The 13,214-nt window shown below is 40.4% G+C and overlaps 1 protein-coding gene across 2 annotated transcripts in view; it reads right to left on the bottom strand.

The window, feature by feature from the left end:
- BPGM (bisphosphoglycerate mutase) overlaps positions 1-10,085 on the bottom strand; it is a 39,228-nt gene extending 29,143 nt beyond the window's left edge. The window contains exon 1 of one of the 2 annotated variants that reach the window (XM_006144996.3): positions 9,943-10,085. The gene's annotated coding sequence lies outside the window, so the exon portion shown is untranslated. Of the gene's footprint in view, positions 1-9,330; positions 9,487-9,942 lie in introns of those variants that run through there. The other variant, XM_006144997.3, reaches the window with a different exon arrangement.
- Between the last annotated feature and the right edge of the window lie 3,129 nt (positions 10,086-13,214).

Here is a 13,214-nt window from a genome sequence, read left to right as displayed (position 1 = left end):
TGAGAAGCTCACATGCCTTATACCCTAGGGCCAGGGTCAGTGCAGATGATGGACAGGGTCCTGGTCCCTCAATGGTATTTCCTGCCCAAATGCCCCCTCCCCTGCCATCTTTAGGTGGGGGAAGATTTTATTTCAAGATTCTGGCTATATTCACCTGCAGCTCTATTGCTCTACTTGTTTATTAGATGTGAACTTCCTGAAAATTGAGCATCCAATGAATAACACTCCATTTCTTCTTGTTGGTCTTTAAGATACATTTTAAAAGCTTTAATGTGACCTAAAAGGCCTTGGGTTTCCTCTATTTCTTTGAGCATGCCAGGTGCTTTCTTGACTCAGTAGCTTTGTATATACTGTATCCTACATAGTACACCCACCACTGCCTTCCCTCCAATGCCACTCTAGTCTTACCCTGCTTTAGGTACTCTTTAGTCATCCCTTAGGTCAGTTACCCAATCAAAATAGAATGCAAGCCATTTGTGTAATTTAAAATTTTCTAAAAATTGGGACCAGCAGTTAGCATAATGGCTATGTCGCTGGACTCCCATGTAGTCGACCGTGGTTCACATCCTGGACTCAGTGGCTTAAAACTCACACCGGGCGCGTGTGTGTGCGTGTCCAAGATCCCTAGTGGAGAACGGAGAAGAAGGGATTGCGGCATGGCCATCCCCCCTGGAGGGTGACTTCTCACTTTCTGTCTCTCTGTCTCTCTCTGTCTGGCGAGCGCATGTGCCCTATAGCAAAAAAAAAAAAAAAAAAAAAGAAAAAAAAATTTCTAAAAGTCACACTAAAAAGGTAAAAATGAATAGGTGGAATTGATTTTCCTATGGTTTATTTAATTGTATAGGTCCAAAATATCATCATTATAGTATATAATCCATGTAAAAATTATTAAGTCTTTAACATTCTTTTTTCATAACAGTTAGTCTTTGGAACCCAGGGTGTATTGTGTGTTTAAGGCACATCTCAATTTGCATTAGCCATGTTTAAAGTGCTCAACAGCCATAGTCCAGGAGCCATAGTCCAGTACAGCTTTAGTGCTCAGCTTAAATGTTATTTCCTCTAGGTCATTACTTTAAACTTTAATGTGCATCGAAATCACCAGAACTTGTTAAAAGAGAGGGCTGGTTCCCACCTTGGGAGCTTGATTTAGCGGGTCTGGGTAAGCCTGAGAATTTGCATTTCTAGTAAATATCCCTGCTGCTCTGAAAACCACGCTTTGAAAACCTCTGCTGTGTGCAGACTTCTCTGCTTTTCCTTCCCACTCACTAGGAAGTAGGTCAGGCCAGCCTGTCACACACTCGTGGAACATCCTGATTTACCACATCCATTGCACTTGTGATGGATCGCTTGTGATAAACTGACAAGTTACTTTGATGTCTACCTGCCCTGTTGGACTGTAAGCAACATCAAGACAGGTCTTGCTTCCTGCTGTATCTAGCACGCCACTTGGCACATATGAGCCACTTAGTAGATGTGCTGACTGAATCAAAGTCAGTCGGACAAAGATGATTAGATCATGCTACTGAGGCTAAGGCTTGAAGTCTTAGTAGTGATAACTGCAATGTCGAAACAGCCAGTCGACATGGTTGAGTTGTTAGGAAGTCCAAACTCAAGAATCTCAGTGCATTAATGGCAAAATAGAAGCCAAGAATAATTATCCTTTACAGTTTTGCACCCTGTACTTTTATACTCTACGTTTAGAATGTTCACAGATGGTCATAAATTCCATTTTCAGGGAGAAAATGGAAATTTGACTGACTGCCACTAAATGGTGAACAGAGACAACAATCCAAGTCTCTGTCTCCAATCCCTGAGCTTTACCTTCCTCACCAACTGAAGATTTTAAGTGTTGGTGTGAGAATCAAGGCTCTCTTGGCTTCACTTCATAGGAGCATCACTCTCCAGTCACAACTTGTCCTCCCAAACCCAGGCAGCATTTCAAAAGATGCATACAAGCAAGGTGGGAGTAAGGAGGACTCCATTTATTACTGCTCTTGAGAAAAAACTCAGGGCACAAAGTCAAGTCAGGCAATAATCACCCCAATTTACAAAACAGTACCATCCTAAAGAATATATACTCTATACCTCCTAATTTAAAGCTATTAAAAAACAAACAAAAACCCTCAAGCTTTGTTTTGTTTTGGTAAAGTCCACCACCCTGCAGCTGGTTCTTAAGATTCCTCATTTATCTTTCAGCAAGTTACTGGTATGTAAATTAGGCATTCATTTTAACAGTAAAGTACTTCAGACCAAAAATAAGGGCCTCCAAGGTTATTATCATCCCCAAGGTTTTCTTTCTTATTAAAGTATGGTCTGGCTAGAAGAAAAAGTTTACTAAATAAACCTATCATTTACCCGGGTTCTTCCTCCCCCCCATCCCTTTGCTGTTTTTACTTCCTCCGAGGCATTACTTTTTTAGTCCCCTGACACCTAGCTTGAGTCTTGCCCACGTTACTGAAATAAACTCTCAAAAGACTGCAAATTAGTTACTGCTTCCTAAGAGGAGACCATTTTCTCTCAGGACTCAGCGTTTTGACCCCTCTGAAGCTGATTACTTTTATGAAGGAAAAAAAAAATCTTCTAAGATTTTGGTGTTGCATTTTTGCATATCAGCTCTTTTACCGATATTCCTAGTCTCAGGTCTGCATTTCCTCACCCACCTATAACAGTACTATGATGATGATGATAGCAGTCATGGAAGCCACAAGAACATTCATAGAGAGCTTATCAAGTGCTTGAAACTGTGTGAATCTTCAACTACCATTCCAAGTAGGTAGTAGGATCATCTCCATTTATAGATTCAGACACTCAGAAGGAGCAACACAGGTTGCAACTGGCAGAGCTGGAATATAATCTCAGGCAGGCTGGAACCCCAAGCCTCTACGTAGGCCTCGAACCATTCTGCTACATGAAACTCCTCAGTCCTTGGAAACCCATCTTTTCTCCTTACTTTAACCACATTAAAACAGGTGGTTCAAAAAAACGAAAGTTCCCATTACTCTTCAGTCTCCCTAGCCTGGTCAGAGCATTCATTACCCGTGTTCTGCATTTGGGCAGAGGACACTGCTAGGCCTGTGAGGAAAATGGAATGCAACATGGAATTATGTCTTCAACTCACTGATGAGAAAAGATGATGTGTGTGTATGTGTGTGTGTGTGTACCACTACAGGTAAAAGTAATTTACACCATGAAAAAGTAATTCCATTCATAAAGGAGGTTGGAAGGGAGCGATTATTTTTGAGTAAGGCTTCACAGACATCACACCATAAAAGCTGGATTTTGAAAGATATTTAAGATTTAGATTTATAGAAAAAGAAAAAGCAGTTCTGGCTTACAGGAACATTAAGTGGATACAAACAAAACAAACAAAAAACAGGTGCGTACAGAAAATGATGAGCCCATTCAAACTGGTTTGGAGTAGAGGTAGTGTGACCATCCATCCTGATTTGCTAGAATGATACTGCTTTAGGTCTGGTTTCTCAACATAATTATTACCAGGGCCTCTTTCACACTTATGTGTCCCATTTGGAAAATTATATGGTCACCATAAATATAGGGTCTAACAAGGAAATAGGAGGAGACTACCTTAGAGAGAGAGAAGGCTGACTAGTGGCCCACAAAAGGGCCTTATGCCACCAACTGTAGGCTCTTCTATAAATATTGCAATATCATTAGAGGTTTAGGAGCATTGTAGAAGGATCAGGTAGCACTCATACATGCAGAGAGAGGCGAGAAAAACCAGGAGTACGACTCCTAGTTGTGAGGTTTTTGAAATAATTCTGGTAACATACATTGAGGTAAGCTGGACCAGGATAATAGCTATGAAAATGGAATGGTGGAGACAAATGTGAAAGACATTATAGCTTAACTCAGATGGTAGCAATTTTTTCCCTATAAAATGCCAAATACTATATGTCTTAGGTTTCATGGGCTATATAGTCTCTGTCATAATTATGTACAATTGCCTAATTCTGCCATTGTAGATGAAAGAAGCCATAGATAGTCACAAATGAGTAAAGGTGGATGTGTTCCAATAAAACTTTATATATGTGCATCAAAATTAGAATTTCATATCATTTTCATGTACATGAAATATTCTTATTATTTTATTTATTTCAACCATTTAACAATGTAAAAACCAGCTATAGCCTGTGAGCTGTACAGACGCAGACAGTGGGTCAGGAGGCCTTCATGTGCCAATTTCTGGTTTCACTGGATCTCATACTCAGCTCTACTAATCACATCAGCCTTTTTAATCTTTAACTAAATGGCCTGTCATGAGATAATCCCGACATTATTAACCTATATTTTATTCTTAGCCAGAACTACAAGCACCTTGAATAACGGAACCGCATTTATAATTTCTAACCCTCCAAGAAGCCAATACTTAGTGTATATAAATCAGCCTGAATACCTGACTTTTGCTTAATTGAATTATTTAGTAATAGGTTCAAGAAAGAACCATAGGGGGACCAGCAGTTAGTGTAATGGCTATGTCGCTGGACTCCCATGTAGTCGACTGCGGTTGGAGTCCCGGATCCGGTGGCTTAAACTCATGATGGGCGCGTGTGCGTGCATACCCAAGATCCTGAGAGAAGAATGGAGGAGAAGGGATTGTGGCAGGGCTATCTCCCCTGGGGGGAGATTTCTCGCTTTCTGTCTCTCTGTCTCTCTGTGTCTTTCTGGCGAGCGCACACGCCCTATAGCAAAAACCCTCTCCAAACAAAAAAAGAAAAAAGAAAGAACCATCGGGAAAAACTGATTCATTTTGTAAACCTCCTTTGAGAATATAATCTGTCATTTTGACACACTTTACCCCTATTCATAAATTATGTCACAGCACTTCACACTTCAGGTGAATGTATACTTGCTCAGGAGTAGGTGCTATACAATTGTCTTGCCAATAAAGAAACAAATAGTGACTCAAAGGACACATTTTGCAGGTGATATACAACTTTCAAATGCCTTTCCCTATGTGTATAGAAATTCCACCTAAATTAATTTAAAAAGTTAAAAAAAAGAAATTTCTATAAATACCATCACAAAACTGAAGTTATGTTTCAGAGCTAGCATTCTTTTTGTTGTTTTAATTGCTAGAGGGCTAACTAGAGACAGAGAGAGGGAGAAAGTACCCCTGAAGGGGGTGTGGTCATACTGCAACCCTTTCTCCACTTTCCCCGTTCTGTTGGTATCTGAGGCATGCATGCACATTTGTTTTTTTTTTTTATATTTTTTGCCACAGAATGCATGTGCTCACCATAGAGAGACAGAGAGAGAGAGAGAAGGAAAATGAGAAATAACCTCCAAGAGTGGATGGCCACACCACAATCCCATCTTTTTCCATTCTCTTCTCAGGATTTTGGGCATGCATGCATACAGCCCAGCATGAGTTTCAAGCCACTGGGTCCAAGACTCAAATCACACTCAACCGTGTGGGAGTTCAGTACCTTAATGCTTTTTTAAAAACCTCTGATGCAGGACTTGAACTACAGTTAGCTGTTTAGGATCCAGCCCCCTTCTCACCAGTCTATGGGGCTGGCCCATGACTAGCATTCTTTTCGCAAGACAGGGACATAGAGAATTGACAGGGGAATGATGCACATGCAAGGCCCACATTACTGAAGTTATGTCTATATTTTCAGAATCTCTAAGTAGTTTCAACAAATGTAGCATAACCACCTGCTGCTTCCAACTCCTGCTCATTAAATCATATTTCACTATGTGAAATATAACTTCACATAATTATATTGCCCCATAACTGAGGTTCTCCTGTTACAAATCCCCCATGACCAAGGATTATCCTGTCTCTTGGGACTTTGCTTCCTCCCTTCCTCAAGTGCCTGAAAATTAATAACATCTAAGACTCTAGTATCACAGCTCATGAGCAAGTGAAGCAAATTACAGGGCAAAGTCCAGCCTAAAGACTTAGCTTTTCTTCCGTTTCCAAAAACTGAGTAAGAACTTTGGTCAACAATATAATGTTTAAAAAAGGGACATAGAACTAGAGTCGCTATGATCCAAAGCTTACACTTAAATATTCATTTGCTACCTTAGACTAACTCAGATTTTTTTTTTATCTAAATCCTTACTGTGTAGCTTTGGTCAACATTTATCCCTCAAGTAAAAGCTGGGAATAAAATGTTATAGAAGATAGGCTGGCTATCTTTAAGGACAGAGAGAAAGGTTAACCATGTCTCAAATTCATTAGAAAGGAATAATTCTCAAAAAAAAAAAAAAAAATCTGGAGCTTAGTTCCTTAGAGCTTTTAACATTTTAAACAAAATGTGCTTTACCCCAAAACAAGTTCAGCAGTGAAAGGTCAAATGTGACTGTACCTAAAAGTACCTCGTGTTTCATGGTCTATTGCTTTTCCCAAACCTCCACAGTAACTTTTCCACTTACATTTTCAGTCATAAAAACATCTCTTTACCAAAAGCAAATACTATCAATCTCAGGTGTTTTCCAGAAACTACACCCTTTTCATTCTCCACCCTTTCATCTGCTAACATGCCCCCACTGATCACTGATTACAAGACTAACAAACCAGAGCAGACGGACCCCTACTCAATAATGAGATGTGTATTTGCCTGGGGCCTGCTGTTGATCCCGGCCTACCTGGCATCAGCATGTGTACAACACCCACTTATAACCCTTCCTTCCTTGTCTCTGACTACTTGCTTTGCCAGGGTAGTAGCTTTTGTCAACATAAGTTCCATCAAATCCAAAAAGTCTGAAGTGAAAAAATCTAGACATGAGCCCATCCCCACTACTTACAGACAGTGTGGTCTTGAACAAGTTCTTTAAATTCTTTAGAGCTCGAATTTCATATCCATAAAGATATGAATAATTAAACTATTATTCTTAAGAGGTTATTAGGAAGACTAAATGAGATTATAATGAAGTTCTCTATCAGAAAGTGAGGAGGAAAATGGAGCACTTTGAGTAACCCATGAAGATTGGCACAGATCTTGGGCTCATCAAGGCCATCTTACCTTTCTAATGGTATGAGTGGAAGTAAAAGCTGGGAACAGAGTAAAATTATCAACAGGAGAGAATTTAAAGAAGAGAAGCTTACATTAGGTAGTGAAGGAGGAATCAAATGTTGTGGGATGGGAGAGGGTGATGGTAAAATACCACCCTAATCTCAAAATATACCAAATACTGGGACCAGCAGTTAGCGTAAAGGCTATGTCACTGGACTCCCACGTAGTCGACCGTGGTTCGCATCCCAGACCCGGTGGCTTAAAACTCACGCTGGGCACATGTGTGTGCGTACCCAAGATCCCGAGAGGAGAATGGAGGAGAAGAGAGTGTGGCGTGGTCATCCCTCCTGGGGGGTGATTTCTCGCTTTCTATCTCTCTGTCTCTCTCTGTCTGGTGAGCGCATATGCCCTATAGCAAAAACCTCTCAAAAAAAATATATATATATCAAATGCTGAGTAATACTCTGCAATTGCAAATGCTTTAATAAAACAGTTAATATTTAATTTTTAATTTGTAACATGTTTTTTCCTGTATTTGTTGCTGAGCTTCAGTGGCTTCATTATTATTACTCTTTGTCCTGTTTCTCCATGTATCCAGCCCTTCACTTTAGATTTCATTCCAACAATGTTCAAGAAACCATTCAGTGCACATATTTGTGTGTCCTGTTTTCAAGACACCATATACTCAAAGATGAAGGCACAGATTAATTCAGATCATTACTTAAAATTAAAAGTCTTTCTTTATCTCAACCAACTGTATAAGGCAAAAGAGGAAGAGAGACTAAAGATCTACCCACACACTAACAATGATTGCCTCTGAGTGATGGGATTCAGAACATTTTTGGCCACATTATACTTCTGTTCTCTGTCTCTCTCTGTCTGGTGAGCGCATATGCCCTATAGCAAAAACCTCTCAAAAAAAATATATATATATCAAATGCTGAGTAATACTCTGCAATTGCAAATGCTTTAATAAAACAGTTAATATTTAATTTTTAATTTGTAACATGTTTTTTCCTGTATTTGTTGCTGAGCTTCAGTGGCTTCATTATTATTACTCTTTGTCCTGTTTCTCCATGTATCCAGCCCTTCACTTTAGATTTCATTCCAACAATGTTCAAGAAACCATTCAGTGCACATATTTGTGTGTCCTGTTTTCAAGACACCATATACTCAAAGATGAAGGCACAGATTAATTCAGATCATTACTTAAAATTAAAAGTCTTTCTTTATCTCAACCAACTGTATAAGGCAAAAGAGGAAGAGAGACTAAAGATCTACCCACACACTAACAATGATTGCCTCTGAGTGATGGGATTCAGAACATTTTTGGCCACATTATACTTCTGTACTCTCCAAACCTTCTACACAAATCTGTTTGGTTTTGTTGAATATGGGCACAAAAGAACACATCCTTAAAACAGGGAACTTTTTGAGAACTAATAGATTGGTACAGGATTTACAGCAAGATTTTGCTCATGTATTTGTAGTATAAATTGTCTAATCATCTTTATTTTAAAATAGACTTTTTTTAAAAAAAAATTTTTGTCAAAAGGCATATGTGCTCACAGGAGAGGGACAGAGAGAAAGAGATAGGGAAAGTGAGAAATCACCCCTCAGGGAGGAGAATGGCCACACTCCAATCCCTTCTCCTCTATTCTCCTCTCAGGATTTTGGGCATGCACATACATGAACCCAGCATGATCTTCAAGCCACCAGGTCCAGGACTCGAACCAGGGTCAACCATGTGGGAATCCAGCACCTTAATCACCATGCCACCTGCTGGCCCAAAGCAGACTTTTAATATAGGCATGGACTTAAATAGTCTAATGCAATGCCTGCATTAGACTTTTCTTTAAAAAAAATGCAAAAATTAAGAGCCAGACTTGAAATAATAGGTTTAGGATCACAAAAATACTAGCAGCTTCACGAGTAAAACCAAATACTAAGAGCTTCAAGAGTAAAACCAAAGTATCCTGACTTCTAACTCAGCTCCTTCCACTAAGCTATTTGTTTGAATTACGCTTTTCTAAAGTCTGCCACCGTTTGGGGAGTATCAACAGTGTATGGGATGATAAAGGAATACAAAGATGGATAAAACCTACTCCCTGGACAAAGGGGAGTCAAGTTTAAAAATAAAAGACAAGTTGACATGTGTTTTGCTTTCACTATAGAAAACTTTGGTATTTACTGGTAGAACAAAATGTTTTCCTCCCCTGAAGTCTGCAGTCAGTTTACAGTCTTAGTCCCACTCACAAGCCACAGACCCTGGTAATTTAGAAGGAGGAGGTAGAAGAATAGGAGTTAGAATAAGTTAACAACCAACCAATTATCCTTCAAAGCTTACCTGTGAACTTTACGTCAATGGTGCATTTCTATTAACCTTTCCTAATACCTGTCCCTGTCCCTTAGAAAAGAGGGAAATACACTTAATCTTATTTATAGTGATTCTAAGAACCTGTGACTTGGCTCCAAACTCCAGTGCTACATGAAGCCACTGCACATATTCACCTCCTTCTCTTTTCATGGCATTCAAGTTCTTTCTATCTACTTATACTCTTAGTACTAGGGCTGCTAAGCATAGCCCTGCTTCCTTCCAGGAAACCTTACTATTGAGGCTCTGCCACACCATGCCCCAGACGTCCAGGAGAGACAGGAGTGCATCATTCATTTCAACTTCTTTTTATTCTTGCGGTCAAGACAGCATTACCAAGGAAGGTTCTTTCAGGCGACACAACTCTGCCTGAGAGGCTCATTCTGGAAGAGGGACAGCAGAGAGAGACCTGGGGGCAAACGTAGGGGTCGCGGCTCGAGGGGTGCAGTGGGCACCAGACTACCACCAACGACAAACCCGAAGGAGTAAAGGTACTGGCTGTCCCCGCCCACTGAAATAAACGCCACATCATTTTAAAATGAAAACATTCTCGTAAGAGTAATATTCTAAAACCAAACCACTTACCTGCAAAGAGGCTACCAGCAACAGCCGCGCCTCGGGGCCATAGGGTAGCCAGCGTCTCTCAGGACTCATCGCAACGCCGGCATCGGCGCTCTTTTCTAGCTCCGGAGCCAGAAGGGGCAGGTCCTAGGCCTCTGCCTATTGGGGAATTGTGTTGTCACTCATTTTCGGCCCTGCCCTCCTCCCGGGGCTGACCGAGGTCTTTTCCGCTTCCTAAATCCCTGGAGTGAGAAGGGAGGTTTTGATTGGCTGATTTTAGAGACGAGCGTATGCCTGGACCAGTAAATAGCTGGCTTTGACGCCAGTAGGCGGGTCCGGGCTCAGGGTCGTAGAGAAGCAAATCCTGGAGCGTCGCCGGGGCTACCGGGAAACCTCAGGCCTGGGATGTTGTTCAGCGGTTTGGAGATCTACAGAGCGTTTCGCGTAAGAAGGGAAACACCTGCTATTGACGAGAGCTGTCGGCGATATTTCGGAAGAGATGAGGTGAAGTTTCATTTACTGAGAGTAGAAGGACCTGGGGATGAAGTCGGGCAGTACTCACAGAAGAAAGTTCTTTTGTAGTTTTACTCTTCTTTGGCGATTGACGAAATCTTTCAAATGCCCGATTTATGGCATTTACTTTCTTTTATCGCTGTGTTAGGAATTCCTCGTAGGCCATTCCCTGATAGTATTTTGGATAGCGAAGAAAGGCGATGACTGGAATGTACTAAAGGCGTACAGACTAGAAGAGGAGGATAGAGTGGAATGAGGGTTGAAATATTGATTTAGAGACCGCAATTACCGAATAAGGGAAATCTGTGAAAATACCTGAAGACTGGCCTATGGCCTTATAAGTGTCTAAGCAGGACTGAAACTACCACACACAGTTCTGCAGTATATATGTCAGAACTTTGGGGTGGGCAAGAACTTGGTAAGGAATGGTATGTTTGCCTGACCACGTGGGAAATCTCCCTTCTTGATTTCTAGAAGCTGTCCTAGGCAGTATTGAAGTGGCAAGATAACTGGAGTGCAGGTCAGAAGTGGAGGAAGCAGCGGCCAGTTTTGACTCTCAAGAATGCAGCTTCCAACTCGTATACACTTGCACACTTCCCCTTTCTTATTTCATACCTGATGAGGGCAAAGTAAGGAGAGCACTTTCCTATCACAGTGCAATATAGAAACTCCATACTCAAAGCACCCACCACCCATACTCTGTAGGATAAAGGCAGCTGTTTACCAGCGGTAGAGTCTTATTGCAATTGACATTTAGGGTTACTTACTTTGGCCTTGGGAGAAACCTGTTCAGTGGGTTTCGTTATACTGTGGTTATGGATACTCTTGCAATGCTAGCTAGCACATAAAACCATAGCAATATCAAACATCATCTGCCTTTTAGATTATTCATAAGACTACCTGGTATATGGGTAAGTGATTTTGATAAAAGATGGAAGCAATTTCATCGGTGATCTTTTCAAGTAAGAATTAAAAAGCAAATTTTAGTTGGAAGCAAGCATGGTCTTTGTAAAACAAATACTCAGGGAGGCTAACAATGTCAGGAGTAACTATTGTCCTATGGCAAGGTTGTTTTCCATAGATATCTGTGTGACAGTATCATATCCTGGACCCTGTATTCTGGTCTGTTCAGGCAAATCTCTTTCTTATGAACTTTCATATAATGAAGTCATAGTTCACAAAGATGATCGATCATAAAACCATTTAAGCCAAAATGAACTCCAAAGAATATTAGACTTACAAAGATTTAGTATGAGGCCTTACAAAGTAAACTCTAGTCTCTCCTTATATAGGTAAGAAAACTGAAGCTTAAGTGATTTGCTTAGAATTACTTATTAGGTAGAAGAACTGAGATAATGACCTAAGGTTACTAATTAATGATATTGGGAATATGTTTCTTCCTCCTATTGCCACTCCCCACCCCACCCCACTCTTGTGTATCAAGTCAAGATTCTTAATTTTAAAATTAACTTATATTAAGACCAGTCATGTGGAAATTAATTATGATACAGAAAGTAGTATAGATACCATAAAAAATAACTCAGTTTGCTTTTCTTCAAACAACATTTTATATAGTCTCTTTTTCATCCAAATAAGAAATAAGAAAGAAATAAACTATTATAGCCATGTTGTCTCTTTGTCTTTCTTTCTATTAAGTGTATATATTGGAACGTCAATATTAACCCATATGGCACTTTAAGAAGTAGAAACAGATTGTCTTTTTCATGACCTTTCTAATGTTTGATTTTATGACAGCATACATATCTGGCCAAAACAAGATCTCACTATGTCCATAGAGCCCTAGCCTTTTCCAAGGGGCCTGCGCTGGTCCACCAAAGCATCCATACATCATCTGCTAACCTAGGCTGTTCTGCCTTTTCCTGGCCTAGGAGAACTACTGGCTTCCTCTCTCCAACAAACTTAAGGGTTGGTCCTATAGCCCACATACAGGTCTGTCTCTTCATCTTAACAGTGTCAGAACAGACCGGCAGATGGTGAAATGGCTATGTCGCTGGACTCTCATGTAGTTGACCGCCGTTACGGTCCCAGACTCGGTGGCTTAAACTCATGCCAGGCGTGTGTGCATGAGTGCCCAAGATCCCGAGAGGAGAATGAAGGAGAGGGGATTGCTGTGTGGCCATCCCCCCGGGGGCTGATTTCTTGCTGTCTGTCTTTGTCTGTCTCTGTCTTTCTAGTGAGCACACGTACCCTATAGCAAAAACCTCTCCAAAAAAAAGTGTCAGGACAAGTCATAAACTGATTGTTTGCTACTGGTATCTATCCTTCCACCATACCCTACCTTCTTTAGGATCAGATTAAAATTTGCCACTTATGATTTAGGGTAACACGCCCATGTCTGGCCATCACCATTGACATAGTACAGGGGCCCCTTACTAAAACTAAAATCTGGAAATGCTCTTAGAGATCAACCATGCATTCTCAGAAGGGCCCTTAAAGCCGTCTACCATTTCATTTTATAAACTAGAGACATCTATCTCATCAGAGTACTGTAAAGAATAACAGAGGCAATTATTGAAAAATTTGCATTTTGTAAAGCGTCTTATGTCAGCCATTTTCAAGCCCTGGGAACTTAGGCAGATTGTTTGACCTGGCCTCAACATCTTTGTTTGTGAAGTAGGGAAAAATACCTAAATGACCCATGAGAAAATTAGATAGGATAATGTAGTATGTGTCTAGCACATAAAAAGCTTTTGGAAAACAGTAGTTGTTATTCTTAACAGTTACGGTAAAGTGTTTTTAACCACTTATAAATATTTTTATCG

Source organism: Tupaia chinensis, unplaced genomic scaffold, assembly GCF_000334495.1.
Source record: "Tupaia chinensis unplaced genomic scaffold, TupChi_1.0 Scaffold000140_1, whole genome shotgun sequence".
NCBI classification, from domain to species: domain Eukaryota; kingdom Metazoa; phylum Chordata; class Mammalia; order Scandentia; family Tupaiidae; genus Tupaia; species Tupaia belangeri.
The sequence above is the reverse complement of the archived record's forward strand: the minus strand, read 5'-3'. Positions and strand labels throughout refer to the sequence as shown.